The 14,255-nt window shown below is 36.8% G+C and overlaps 1 protein-coding gene across 23 annotated transcripts in view; it reads left to right on the forward strand.

Moving 5' to 3' along the window:
• Positions 1-3,400: 3,400 nt before the first annotated feature.
• Positions 3,401-14,255, forward strand: part of Sorbs2 (sorbin and SH3 domain containing 2) — a 381,956-nt gene continuing 371,101 nt past the window's right edge. For 10 of the 23 annotated variants that reach the window (XM_045142046.1, XM_045142042.1, XM_045142052.1 and 7 more), the window contains exon 1: positions 3,402-3,614. The gene's annotated coding sequence lies outside the window, so the exon portion shown is untranslated. Of the gene's footprint in view, positions 3,615-3,731; positions 3,855-14,255 lie in introns of those variants that run through there. The other 13 variants (XM_045142054.1, XM_045142057.1, XM_045142062.1 and 10 more) reach the window with 9 other exon arrangements.

Consider the following 14,255-nt stretch of genomic DNA (forward strand, 5'->3'; position numbering starts at 1 on the left):
CATCAAAAAAATAATAAATAAATAAAGTACCTTGGAATAAACCTAACCAAGGATGTAAATAATCTCTACAATGAGAACTTTAAAACACTCAAGCGAGAAATTGCAGAAGACACTAGAAAGTGGAGAAACATCCCCTGTTCTTGGATTGGAAGAATCAATATTGTGAAAATGGCAATCTTACCTAAAGCAATCTACACATTTAATACAATCCCTATCAAAATTACAAAGGCATTCTTCATGGAAATAGAAAAAAAAACAATCAAAAAACTCATTTGGAATCACAAAAAACCTTGAATATCTAAAATAATACTGAGCAACAAAAATAAGGCTGGTGGTATCACCATACCTGATTTTAACCTATACTACAGAGCCATAGTAACAAAAACAGCATGGTACTGGCACAAAAACAGACATGTAGATCAGTGTAACAGAATAGAGGACCCAGATGTAAGTCCAGGTAGCTATAGCCACCTGATATTCGATAAAAATGCCAAAAATACTCATTGGAGAAAAGACAGCCTCTCCATCAAATGGTGTTGGGAAAACTGGATATGTATCTGCAGAAGGATAAAAATAGATTCTTCTCTCTCGCCATGCACAAGAATTAAGTCCAAATGGATTAAAGACCTTAACAGCAGACCTGAAACTCTGAAACTGCTATAGGAAAAAGTAGGGGAAACCCTTCAACATATTGTTCTTGGCAAAGACTTTCTGAATACAACCCCAATTTCTCAGGCAATAAAACCACAGATTAATCACTGGGACCTCATGAAATTACAAAGATATTGCACTGCAAAGGACACAGTGAAAAAAGCAAAAAGACAACCTACAGAATGGGAAAAAAATCTTCGCCAGCTATATATCTGATAGAAGATTAATATCTAGGATATACAAAGAACTCAAAAAGTTAAATAATAAGGAATCAAACAAGCCAATCAAAAAATGGGCTATGGAGCTAAATAGAGCATTCCCAAAGGAAGAAATACGAATGGCATATAAGCATCTAAAAAATTGTTCTAAGTCACTAGCCATCAGGGAAATTCCATCTCACTCCTGTCAGATTGGCCAGCATCATGAGAACAAATGATCATAAATGTTGGCAGGGATGTGGAAAAAGAGGAACCCTTCTACACTGCTGGTGGGAATGCAATCTAGTCCAGCTATTGTGGAAATCAGTGTGGAGGTTCCTAAAACAGCTAAAAATTGATCTACCATATGACCCAGCTATAGCACTCCTAGGCATATATCCGAAGGAATCATCTCATTTCCTTAGAAGTACGTGCTCAACCATGTTTATTGCTGCTCAATTTATAATAGCTGGGAAATGGAACCAGCCTAGATGTCCCTCAACTGATGAGTGGATAATGAAGATGTGGCACATTTATACAATGGAGTTCTACTCAGCGGTAAAGAAAAATGAAAGTATGAAATTTGCAGAAAAATGGATGGACCTGGAAAGGATTATACTAAGTGAGGTAACCCAGGCCTGAAAGCCAAGCACCACATATTCTCTCTCATATGTGGATCTAGCTACAGATGATTGGGCTTCTGTGTGTGAGAGAAAATACTTAGTAGCAGAGGCCAGTAAGTTAAAAAGGAGATATAAAAAGAAAAGAAAGGAAGGGAGGAGGGTACTTAATAGGTTGATATTGTATATATGTAAGTACAATGATTGAGTTGGGGAGGTAATTTGATGGAGAATGGAATTTCAAATGGGAAAGCGGGGGGTGGGGAAGGGAGAGAATTACCATGGGATATTTTTTATAATCATGGAAAATGTTAATAAAAATTTAAAAAAAAATAAAAAAATAAAGTTAAATGAAAGCATTGCAAAAAAAAAGGATAAAATTTTAAAAAGTTAAAGGGCTGGGAAAATATATCAGTGGTAACCATAACATGTTCAAAGCCTTAGTTTTAATCTTTAGCACTAACAAAATTTAATTTTGTGTATGTCATATTTGACAGGAAACACACTTTAATCCATATAGCTGTAGAGTGAACACTTTGCTACTTCTTTATTAGGGACTGACAGGGGAAGGAAGGTCCCATTCCCCATTATCTCTCATGTTGTTCAGTTCAGTACCTTTATTCTCAGCTATATGTGTTCAGAGAATGTTTAGTCACTGCAGAAAGAAAAGCTTCTTAGAGTTCCACAAGGTTAGTCAAACCACCTACTGTTTTTAGGGCATTTATTTTCCTTTTGTGAAATCTGGTCTCAGTGTTTAGGCCAGGGTTTTCTGAAACTTTGTATGTATCCCTAGCTTTTCTAAAACATGTCTCCCTTCTAAATGCTGGACTCATCGGTACGTGCATGGAGCTCATCTGTTGTTTTTAGCACCACCTTCATCCCCACTTCCATAGGTCCATCATGCCACTAGTTCAGGCTTCTCAGACAGACTGTAAACATCAATCGTTTCTTGACTCCCCCTTTCCCACATTACCAGTTGAGGTTTTAGATTTCTGTGTTCTGTGTTCACTTAACACCTACCTGCTTTCTATTTTCTAAATTTGGTTATTTCTCCCTACTTTTTTCCATTTGTGCTTATTATTTTTAAAATCAAAATGTTATCATTTTAGTGGGGGTTTGAGAGGGATAACATGTTAAATGTATATGGTCAGTTCACTGTCTTCAAATAAAAGTCTTTAACTTTTGAGTGTGAGTGTGTGTGTGTGTGTGTGTGTGTGTAAAAGAGAGAGAGCATCAATGGGAGCTTTTTAATATCCTGTTCTAAATTATTGATGGATCCAAATTTAATATATGGAAAGAAATTAAAGGCATATTTTTGTTTTTTTCTTATTGTTTCTCTCCCTCTAGACAATATATTAAAGGTCTTTAAAAAATAATTTCCCTGTCATTGGTTTTTTGTTTGTTTGTTTTTTTTTGGTCAGTGCTACATAAAATAAATCATAAATACTGTAAGAGGGTTTGTATAAATGATTTATAACTTATAACTTTCTTGAAATGACTTCAGTAGAATTATTAAACGGCATCCCCTAGCATTTTTAATAACTCTCTTAATATATTCTGTCATCCTCATCTGTTTTGATTTAAGGTTGGTTAGCCAGACATGCTGCTCTGCAAAATGCCATCTGATCACTTCAGTGTTGTCTTATACATGCATTGGATTCAAAGCATTTTCAGAGGAGAAAAGTGCTACTATTAAATTATTAGTAATGTTATTGGATCCTCACAGGTAGATTACATTGGACCATTAAGCATAGACATAGCCATAAAAATCATGCTTCTGATTTTTTTTTTACTAATCCAGCTCAATTTAACTTGATTCCCTGGTGGACAATTCTCCATATACCCCTAGGGGAAATGTACTGAGCACAGCCAAAGGTTATGTCAGGGGAATACAGTGAGAGCAGGATGCAGCCAATCAGATGGAGACGGTTTAAAGATCTGATGCCTGCAAGCAAGCAGCACCAAGCGGAGCTGTTTAGTCTTTGATTGCAGATGAACGGCACATACGTGTTGTAAAGCCTCCTTATGCTGTCTGTAGCACCGAGCAGACCCGTGGCTGAGAAGAGAGGGATAAATGCCCAAGCAACTCATTTAGCACAGCAGCTGACAAGACAATACCCTTGTGCTGGAATGTTCTCATGCAAAGGTATTGGTTCTTTTTCCTAGAGTCTTTATATTTCTTCAGACTTACAGAAAGCAGAGAGGCTTGTGCTGGGAAAGCAGCAGCACTTTCCAGCAATGCTTTGTTCCATTTCTCAGTCTAATGCCAGCTTTGAAATGGTTAACCTCTCGGGGAGACAGTGCTAAGCTGAATAAAGAAACACTTGCCATTGCTTAAGTGGGCTGTGCACAGACCTTTTATTAAGGCAGACTCTTTGTTCTCAAGGTAAGCTGGTTAAAAATGCAACTTTAAGCCATCACATTCTGCTACATTCAGAACTAAAAGGACAGCAAGGGAAGAATGGTCGACAGCTACATATCTTCAAGGTTGTTGAAATTTATATAGCTATCCACTAGCCTTAGAAGGAAAAAGCTTGAAATGGCTGGTTAAAGGTAGAGAAAGAGAATTTGACTAGTATTTGGATTTTTCTATGCTTATGACACAAGCTTTATATAAAAAGCACTTTGCATATTTTCATTCTGTTCAGTATTTAGGATGTCTTGATTATCGTGTGTTAGTGACAGCTAGAGTAATCGTTTAAAAATCATCAGCATACTAGCAGCCCTTGTTTTAGTTGCCAAGGTAATTGGAAGGATGATTCACTATGTTACAGGGTAACAAAGACTCAGGGGGAAAATGCCACAAGACCACTTTGTGGAGCATATATTTTTGAGATGGAGCCCCTTCTTTTGTCTCACCCACCAATTCTGTTAGCAGAAATGAATAAAGCAGGGACTTTCATTGTGTCTCCTATATTCAGAGTAGCAGTCCTATGAATTGCACAAGGTTTAATGTATGTCTATGTCATTATATTGTTAGTAATATGGAAGGTCTCACTGGTAAGTTGTTCATTATCCTCCGTGGGACAAGTGTGTTAGGAATGGTGGTCTGAGAGAAATGGGGAGAATCAGTTTTCTCAGGGACCAAACATAATGTTAGAGTATTGGGATTCATTTTTTAATGTGACTCTAAAAAATGACTCATAGAAAATTTAATTTTCATAATGAATTGTCAAGGTTGACATTTTCATGGTACAACTCTGAAAGCATTTATAAGCAATGCAGATTCTTTGCGTAGATTTTTAAATTAATTTTATATATTGAGGCAGTGAAGTCTCTAAATTGCCAACCCAGTCATATTTTTATTCTTTTCTACTCGTGTATACATTAATTGTTGCCTATTTAACTAAGTACTTGTGTCTATAGTATTATCAATTATGCTATGTTGATATTATTTGGAATTTTAAGTTTCTCTAAATATTCCTAATATTCACGATTCTATTTATCAAGTGTCAGAAGTGAGTCAAATTAACATTACAGCTAATATTTATAAATCATTATTTAGTTATATGCAAAGTAATTCATGAAAATAACATAAAAATTAAATTTTTACTTATGATTTGATAACCAACTATCAAGTAAATAAGAACATTTTTCGTGTGTGGGAAATATTAGTTCTCTATTTAAAACATTGCTTTGGGGAAAGTAAAGTTACCAATTAATTAAATGGCCATAGGTAGTCCATTAGCAACTTTGAGAGAACACACAAGGATAGCATCTTATACTTGAACTATAAGAAGAATTCTACCTGAGATGATGTGAGGTCTGTTTCTGCTAATGGATAAAAAGAACAAGAGAATGTAATCTTAGAAAAGTAGTCAGTGTTGATAAAGCATTTCAGGGCAGCAAGGATTGAGCTAGAGGTTGTATAAAGCAAAAGAAACTACAACTGGTTTTGAACATGAGAAAGTCCTATCCCCTGAGTAAATAGGGTGCAGGGGCTACTTAGCTGGCTTATGAGAGTTATAAGAAGCCCACATAATAAGGTAATAATTATAAAGAAATGAGAGTGAATACATTCTCATGTTACTGTGGCTAACTAGGTTCACAAAATTCTCCTTAGAAGAAGGATTGATGCTAGTGAAAACCTTAGAAGGCCTTTATTAGTGTCAACATCTCATCCCCACCATCCCTGCTCCCTTTCATCTCTCATATAATACTAAACTTCTACCTTCTGAGAATATCACCTTCAGATCAATGTCTCAAGTTCTGTTTAAATGGAAATGCCTTGGGAAGAATACTTTAAGATGTCATTACCCTGTGGTGTTCTGACTGGACTGGATAGCAGATGCTTACTGGGAAATGCTCAGTACAAGAGAGATGTTTAACTAGTTCAGAAGGAACCTCAGGCTGAGATGATGCTGCTGAGAGTGGAGGAGCTACTGGGAAACGTATCCCATAATAAAGAGATTTATCAAATGCCTCAGAGAAACCAGCTTATCTAGGTGAATAGTTGGGTTACTGGACTGAAACAAAGTTGAAAGGGGAAATAGGCAGCAATGATAGCAAGCATTATGACACATGTATCCTTGCTTTTTCCTCTTGATCACTCCTTGGATGCTTCATGAGCATCCTTATCACTTTCATGTTGTTCCTGGAAGGAACTTACTAGCTTGAGAGAGAACAACTTGAGATAAGCAAATGCAGAGTAAGAGACAAAGCAAAACTTTTTTAAAAATATTTTTTGTCCATTTTTTAAATTTATTTATTTGAGAGCGACAGACACAGAGAGAAAGACAGATAGAGGGAGAGAGAGAGAATGGGCATGCCAGGGCTTCCAGCCACTGCAAACGAACTCCAGACACGTGCACCCCCTTGTGCATCTGGCAAACATGGGACCTGGAGAACCGAGCCTCGAACCAGGGTCCTTAGGCTTCACAGGCAAGCGCTTAACCGCTAAGCCATCTCTCCAGCCCACAAAGCAAAATTTTTATTTTGGTGTTACAGTCATTTTGGCAGATATGCAAGTGAGGAGATAATGTGAAGAATGGCATTGTTGAAAATTAGCACCGGCTGTTTGCAAGCTAAATTTCAGCTTTAATAAAGACCTATATAGCTGTACTTAGGATGGTCTTTAAAGTCATGCAGCCCTCCAAATCCTCCCTTTTCAAGGCTACTCTGCACTTTCTTGATTTCACCCAACTTGAATCAGTTCCACCTGCTTCCATCAGTTTGGGAGTGATAAGATCTAGAGAAGGTCATATGTTACCTGAGGATCAAAAATTCAGGGCACTGAGCAAGCAGCAGGGTTAATGGGAGGACCCTATTATCTCACTGCCCAGGGCCTCAGTACAATCTCTAATTTGACTATGAAAAACAACTTTAACTTTTTCTTCTCGAGCTAATATTATATTCTACTCTCTTTCAATTTGTGTCATACCAGCTTGGAATCCATCCAAAAGTAAAATATAAAATATGACATGAAATCTACCCTTGTGACATAGAAAAGATTAGAAGCATCCAAGCACTTGGGAAGCAGAGGTAGGAAGATCACCATGAGTTCAAAGCCACCCTGAGACTGCATAGTAAATTCCAGGTCAGCTTGGGCTACAGTGAGACCCTACCTCAAAAAAATAAAAGAAAGAAAGAAGAAAAGGAAAAATTATACCAATATTTATGTACTTTATTAGTCCAATTCATTTCCAACATCATATAGTGTCACATTAATCCAAGCTAACAAATTTACATGAAGGATACTATAGTTTGACTTGAGAGTCATATATGTGAGTTTGAAGCAGGCATAGTGGTATGTATGCCTATAATCCCAGAATTCAGGAGGCAGAGGCAGGAAGATCACCAGTTCCAGGACAGCCTGAGCATCATAAATTCTGTCTCAGAAAAAAAAAAAATTCATGTGTGAGTAAAGAAAATCTTACTTTGGTTTAACTTTACTCAGCAAACTCAGGCCACAGTATCCTGGCACCCTCAGGGTATTGCTGCTGCTAAGGAATTGTGTTGATGCCAAAATAAGACTAATAAATGTACACTGATAAAGTAACAGGTCACTCTCATTAATGTAAGAGCCAAACCTATGATATGCAATGACAGAGCATGCACCAGAAGTATATGACCTCCCTTGGAGGTGGGAATTGGCTCTTTATAAAGTGAAGGACACAGAATACAGTATTTGTTAGGTAATAATATGGGCATTGTGAGTCAGATAAAGGGCCTCTGGCATCAACCACCAGAGAATCTGTAAATGTATTTCTAGGCTTGGTATAAACAGTCCTTTTCCATTCTTTACAAGTGTTTGAGGTCTCTCCAAGACCCTTGTATTAACTGCAGAAGGAAGCCAATTGCTTAATAGGCCTAAGGTGCTGACATACACATACCTGCTAACATCCAGCATACGGAGGCTTTCAAATCCCTTCCAGGCAGGTGATGAAAAACAATGAAGCTATTCTGGAATGCTACTAAAAGTTGGTCATGTTATGTTCAATATGATATCATTGAAGGATCATTTGAAGGTAGGATCTGGGTACATGACCTCTTGAGTTAGTCAAAGATCCCTTCCTCCCCCCCCCCTTTTTTGTCTTTGGTTTTTCGTGGTAGGGTCTCACTCTAGCCCAGGCTGACCTGGAATTCAATATGGAGTCTCAGGGTGGCCTTGAACTCACGGTGATACTCCTACCTCTGCCTTCCAAGTTTCCCCTTCTTTTAAAATGCAAAGAAATCTTCATTTTATTTTATTTTATTTTATTTTATTTTATTTTATTTTATTTTATTTTATTTTATTTTATTTTATTTTATTTTATTTTATTTTATTTTATTTTATTTTTGAGAAAGAAACAGAGAGGGAGAAGGAGGGAGAGAGAGGGAATGGGCCCACCCAGGCCTGGGCCTTTTAGCCTCTGTGAATGACTCCAAATGCATGTGTTCCCTTGTGAGCATGTGCGACATTGCATGTTTGTGTCACTTTTACCTCTGGCTATACCTGGGACCTGGAGATTCAAACAAAAGTTCTTAGGCTTCGCAGGTAAATCATCTCTCTAGCCCCTTTCCCTCTCTTAAACTCCCTTAGTGGAGTTTTTCCTAACAGCAGACACCACGAAGTATTTGATGGGAATCCAACTTCCTCCTGAATCATCTGGGACTCTATTCCATTGGTCATTTCACAGGAACATTCATGCCTTCTCTTCTCAATACTGTAGCATTGGTCAATGATGGTACAGGTCATGATGAGATCCTTCAAGAGTCTCTGAAAAGACCATTTAGCCTTTTCTTAGAGAGAAAAAAGAAAATTATGTTAAGGAAAAAACAAACTCTCAACAAGTCAAAATGTAGATTACATTTTTAAGTGTGACCAGCATAAAGAAATAATTTCTGGTATCTTAGAAGGGGCATTTATCACATCTCAGTGATACTATTGGGCACAGTCAGGCATGAGGTAAATATCTGAATTGACTAAGTAACCTCTGAGGTAAATTATGAAAGCTGCTTTAAGTCCTCCATCATTCAAGAGGCCTGGGGTTTCCACCAGCCACACTGTTCTTCCTTCAACTTCTTAGTGATATTCTTTTTTATATTTATATTTATTTTATTTTTAGATTTAGATTTTTTTTTGAGGTAGGGTCTCACTCTAGTCCAGGCTGACATTGAATTCACTATGTACCCTCAGGATGGCCTTCAACTCACAATGATTCTCCTACCTCTGCCTCCTGAGCCCTGGGATTAAAAGAGTGTGCCAACAAACCTGGCTGCTTTTAGATTTTTGAGACAGGGTGCCACTGTGTATCCAAGGCTGGCTAACTTCCAACTCTCCATCTTCCTGCCTCAACATCCCAAATACTAGGCATGCACCACCATACCCAGCAATGATATTATTTATAACTTAGATCTAACATTTAATGATACCATTGGCCAGGTGTTCTTTTAGATTAGAATTTTGTATTTTACCCAATTTAATATTGTAATTTATTATCCTATGAATATTCTCTTACCCACATTTGTGAACTAACAACAGCCCATGGACTATGAGAGAATGCTTATCACTGGGGAAGATATTGTCATCATTTTCATCTACAAAATTTATGCTTTATAAAGCACTTTAAGATTTTGTGTCAGACTGCTTCTTCCATACTCTCCCCAACACCTCCATGTCTGTCATATCTTACTGGAAACCTCTGATAATTCTCTCCACTGTTCATACACTGCCCAACATTTGCCACTCTGATCATATTTCTAGCATATCAACCAGGCTATATTTACAGTTGTCTACTTCTCAATAAACATTTTTATGGAATCAATGAATGAGTAAAGTATGACTTTACTGGGATGGGGAGATGGCTTAGTGGTTAAGCACTTACCTGTGAAGGCTAAGGACCTCTGTTTGAGGCTGGATTCCCCAGGACCCATGTAAGCTAGATGCACAAGGGAGCACACGTATCTGGAGTTTGTTTGCAGTGGCTGGAGGCCCTGGCACACCAATTTTCTCTCTGTGTATCTGCTTCTTTCTATATGTCACCCTCAAATAAATAAGTAAAAATAAACAAAAAAAAAGGAATCTTCTGTACTGAAAGTGATAGAGAAAAATATATTTTTCACAAAATATGGATCCTTAGAACATCTATATAGAGAGTCAGATATACTTTGCAAAAATCAGGCTAACTTTAGAATTGAATTATTTTTTCATTCTTACTATAAAATGTGTTTCCCTTTACCTAAAACCTCAATAAAAATTTTGAAGATAGGGGCTGCAGAAATGGCTTAGCAGGTAAGATGCTTTCCTGCAAAGCCTAAGGTCCAATGTTCTACTCTCCAGATCCCACCTTATCCAGAAGCACAAAGGTGAGGCAAATACAAGGTGGCGCATGCTCACTACATGGTACAAGTGTGTGGAGTTTGATTTCAGTGGCTAAGGCCCTTGTGCACCAATTCTCTCTCCTTCTCTCTCTCTCTTTCTAATAATAAAATAAAATGTTAAAAAAATAAATTATATTTAAAAAAATTGAAGTCAGGCTGAAGAGATGGCTTAGCATTTAAGGTGCTTGCCTCAAAAGCCTAAGGACCCATGTTTGACTCTCCATATCCCACGTAAGCCAGATATACAAGGTGATGCAAGCACAAGGTGGCACATGTCCACTAGATCAGCACAGGCATCTGGAGTTCTATTGCAGTGTGCATCAATTCTCTCTCTCTCTTTCTCTCTCTCTGTCTCTCTCTTTCCCAAAAATTTTTGAAGAGAGATAATTAAAGTTGTTCTAAATAATATAGTATATCTTTTAGTCCCTGGTTAATTCTGCCCAAATTTTTAGCATGGCTTCCTCTTCTTTTCAGCATTATCCTATTAGGAGAGATCTGATAAACTATATAAACTTCTCAAAATTTTCAAAATCTTATTGCACCCATCACTGCATCAATAGGTTGATGGAATCAAAGAGGTACATTTAAGCTTCTAAATAATCACATTGTTCTTGTAGCATTTATCTTACTAATTGCTAATAACCAATATTATATGTAATGGTAAGGCCTTTTCTGCAAATCACTAAGTTGATTAAAATGTGGAGAACATTTGTATAAGAGGGAATTTTAACATAATTAAAAACTTCAAGGGTCCCTAGACACTCTTGTTTTGGTTTGTAACTTTGTAGAAAACTAATTCTAAATTGGTGCTTCTCCTCTATCAATTAATCTCTGCTACATTTTATAAATTGCATAAAATGGTGATGTATAATGTGTTTGGCTTCAAATGTTTCAGCTACTAATGGTAATGCCAATCTCTCCTGTACAATGACCTATATCATAGAACTAAAGGGTTAAGACATGGTTTCATAAATATGGGACATGTGACTCACCATGACTTTCATGAAATAACATGTACTACTGCCTTAATTTCTAAGCTTTTTCAGCTATTCTTTATAAATTATTTTCTTTATTTACCGTGAGGCTCATGAAGTCAGTTGGTATTAATCTAGCATATCTGCCCATTGTTGATTCCCATGTTATTAGCTTTTTGATGACAGTGGACTAGATTTTTTGTACAATGTTCTACAATCAGGATTTATGTGTTTTTTAAATTTCAATTATATTTTTCCTATTTATCAATGCTCATTTACCTATTAAATAGAAAATATTTCTTCTCATAGCTTGTGTAGATACTGCTTGCATATTTTTGGCAAGAATATATCCTAACTGATGTTTTATGAAGGTACACAACTGTACTTCATAACCTTGTTCTTCATTCTTCCTGCACTCTGTTTTGGGTTAAAATGGTGAATATGAGATTTATACCTTACAAATAAAGGTTCTTCTCTTTTCACTCATTAGTTACTCTGAAGGATGGTAAATTTTTATTGTTTGGAATATACTGTGTGCCAAGTAACTATTAAGTCTGTCAAAATTGTGAGACTAAATAATTTAAAGAGCTTTTCTGGATGGAGCTGTTCTAAATGTTCTCAAGTGATGGTCAAGTACTTCTAATAGAAACTTAATTATTCCAATTATATATATATATATATTCCATTAGGAAAATATCAAGAGCATCCTAAAATTTATTGAATAAATCTATCTGCATTATAGAACATTAGGTGATGCTATGTAGATTAACTATACAATTTTGTTTCTCTTGCCCTAGTCTCTACATAAATGTATGGTGGTCTGTTCCTCGTCTGGGGAGTTATCACCTGTACCACTTACTTTTGCAATGTTGTGACCAAAATACCTAGAGCAAACATCAAAATGAAATAAATATTTATTTTGGCCCATCAGATTTCACTCCATCATGTTGATAAAAGCTTGATGGCTAAAGCTTCTGAAGCTATTCACATCATTATGGACTGAGAAACAGAGAGCAAGGCCAGAACTAAGAGCAGGTTTAAATAGTTAAAGGTTCCACCCTAGTTTCTACCAGTCAGATCCTTCCTTCTAAAGGTTTCACAAGCCTCAAAATCACAGCACCACCTTAAGGAACAAGTGTTCAAAGCCTGAGACTGTGGGAAACATTTCATATTCAAAACTACAACCATTTGAATATGTTCTTTCAGTAATTCGCTCAGATTATAGACCTGTTTGACTCTGAATAAAAGATGATAGAGGAAGGCAGACATTATCACTTTCCTCATGTATATAATAAAATTAGTAAAGCCAATGACCACAATTCTAATATTTTTGACACAAAATAAAATACAGGAATATGACTAATGCCTATTGTCCAGGGGAAGCAGGGGCAGGAAGATTATCCCAAATTCGAAGCTAGCCTGGACTACATAGTGAGACCCTGACTCTAAAACAAATTGAAGATAGAAATTGTAAATAAGTGATATGAACATAATGATACAATTCCCTAAGGATGGGGGTAAAGGAAATATGTGACTGAGTGATATCATTACTCAAACAAAAGAATTTCTTAATTTGACAAAGAGAGAAAATGCTTGGCTAAGCAAGCTATGGGGAAACTTTTTTTCTAGTAGCTTCCACAAATTTCCTTCTTCAATTAGCATTATAATAGTAATTGTGCAAAAATTTCCAAGAGTACAAACAGTATCAATGTTCTGCCAAGTTTATATGAGTCTTATTTTGATCTTTGTTCAATACACAATTTGAAAACTGTGTTCCCCAAGCTGTTTCCTCCAGAACTGCAGTGTGTATCTCTGGACCTGAAGTTCATTATATAAGATTGGAAAAACAGGTGCAGTTGTACAAGTATTGAGGAGAGTTTTAAGGGAGAAAAATATTCAACCTGAGAAAGGGTGTGGGTAAAATCAGAAAGAAAGACGGTGGGAAAATAGATGTCTCAAGGACAGACAGGATATCAGTAGTTGAAAAGTAGGCTTTTTTTAAGAAAATCATGTGGAATTGTAGTGGAAAAGCATATGACACTCTTCATTAATTCAAGAGTTTTGACTACCTACATGTCTAGACAGAGAGAATCCAGGAGGGATAAACAAGTCTAACAAGGCCATTCTTGTCATGGAGATTATATGCTACAGGGAGAAGACATAATAAATGTACAGGAAAAATATAATCTCATGGCCCTATAATATAATGATTAAAGGTGAAGGCTTGGAGCCAGATAGTCTGGATTCAAAACACAGCTCCTCATTATTACCTAGAGCAAGATATTTAACCTATTCACACCCTAGCATTTCATCAGTACAACAAAAATACTAGGATTTACTCTTGATGGTTGTAAGCACGGATTTATGAGAATAATGAATGGAAACTCTTTAGGACAGTATCTGGCCTGTGGCATGTGCTGAGTCTGAAATAAATGTTATCTATTATTATGTTGGTGTGTGATAGGATGATAATGAGTCATAGAAATGGAATGGATTTCAACCTACCCTCCACTGGTATTTGCAAGGTCCAGATAATTCTCTTGCATGGCCTGTCTTGTACATCATAGAAAGTTTAACAGTATCTTCGGCTAGATCTTTCACAAGATACCAGCAGCACTTCTGAGTAATGACAACCAAAAATGATTCAAAACCTTGTGAAAGCCCCAAGAAGAAAATCCCCCCTGACTGAGAATCACTTAGAAAATAAGTGTTTGTAGAGTTTTCAGAGTGTAATGCAGAAGTACTTGAAGAGAAGCTGGAGTAGAACCTGAGAAGAGAAGGCATTCATGTAAGAACCCATGTGTGAGTGCTGTAGAGGGAAAAGGGGACAGGAAGGGGAAGGAGCATGAGGCAGGGACAAACTGGCAAGGCCAGCTTGGCTGGAGCAGAGTGTGGATGATATTAGGGCAGTAGACTGAATCACAATATAAAGGTCAGGAAGGACTATATATGGGATAGGGATGTAAATCAAATTGGTCAAAGTGGTTAACTAGTGTGCACGAAGTCCAGGT

The sequence above is a fragment of the Jaculus jaculus genome, chromosome 1 (assembly GCF_020740685.1).
Source record: "Jaculus jaculus isolate mJacJac1 chromosome 1, mJacJac1.mat.Y.cur, whole genome shotgun sequence".
NCBI lineage: Eukaryota > Metazoa > Chordata > Mammalia > Rodentia > Dipodidae > Jaculus > Jaculus jaculus.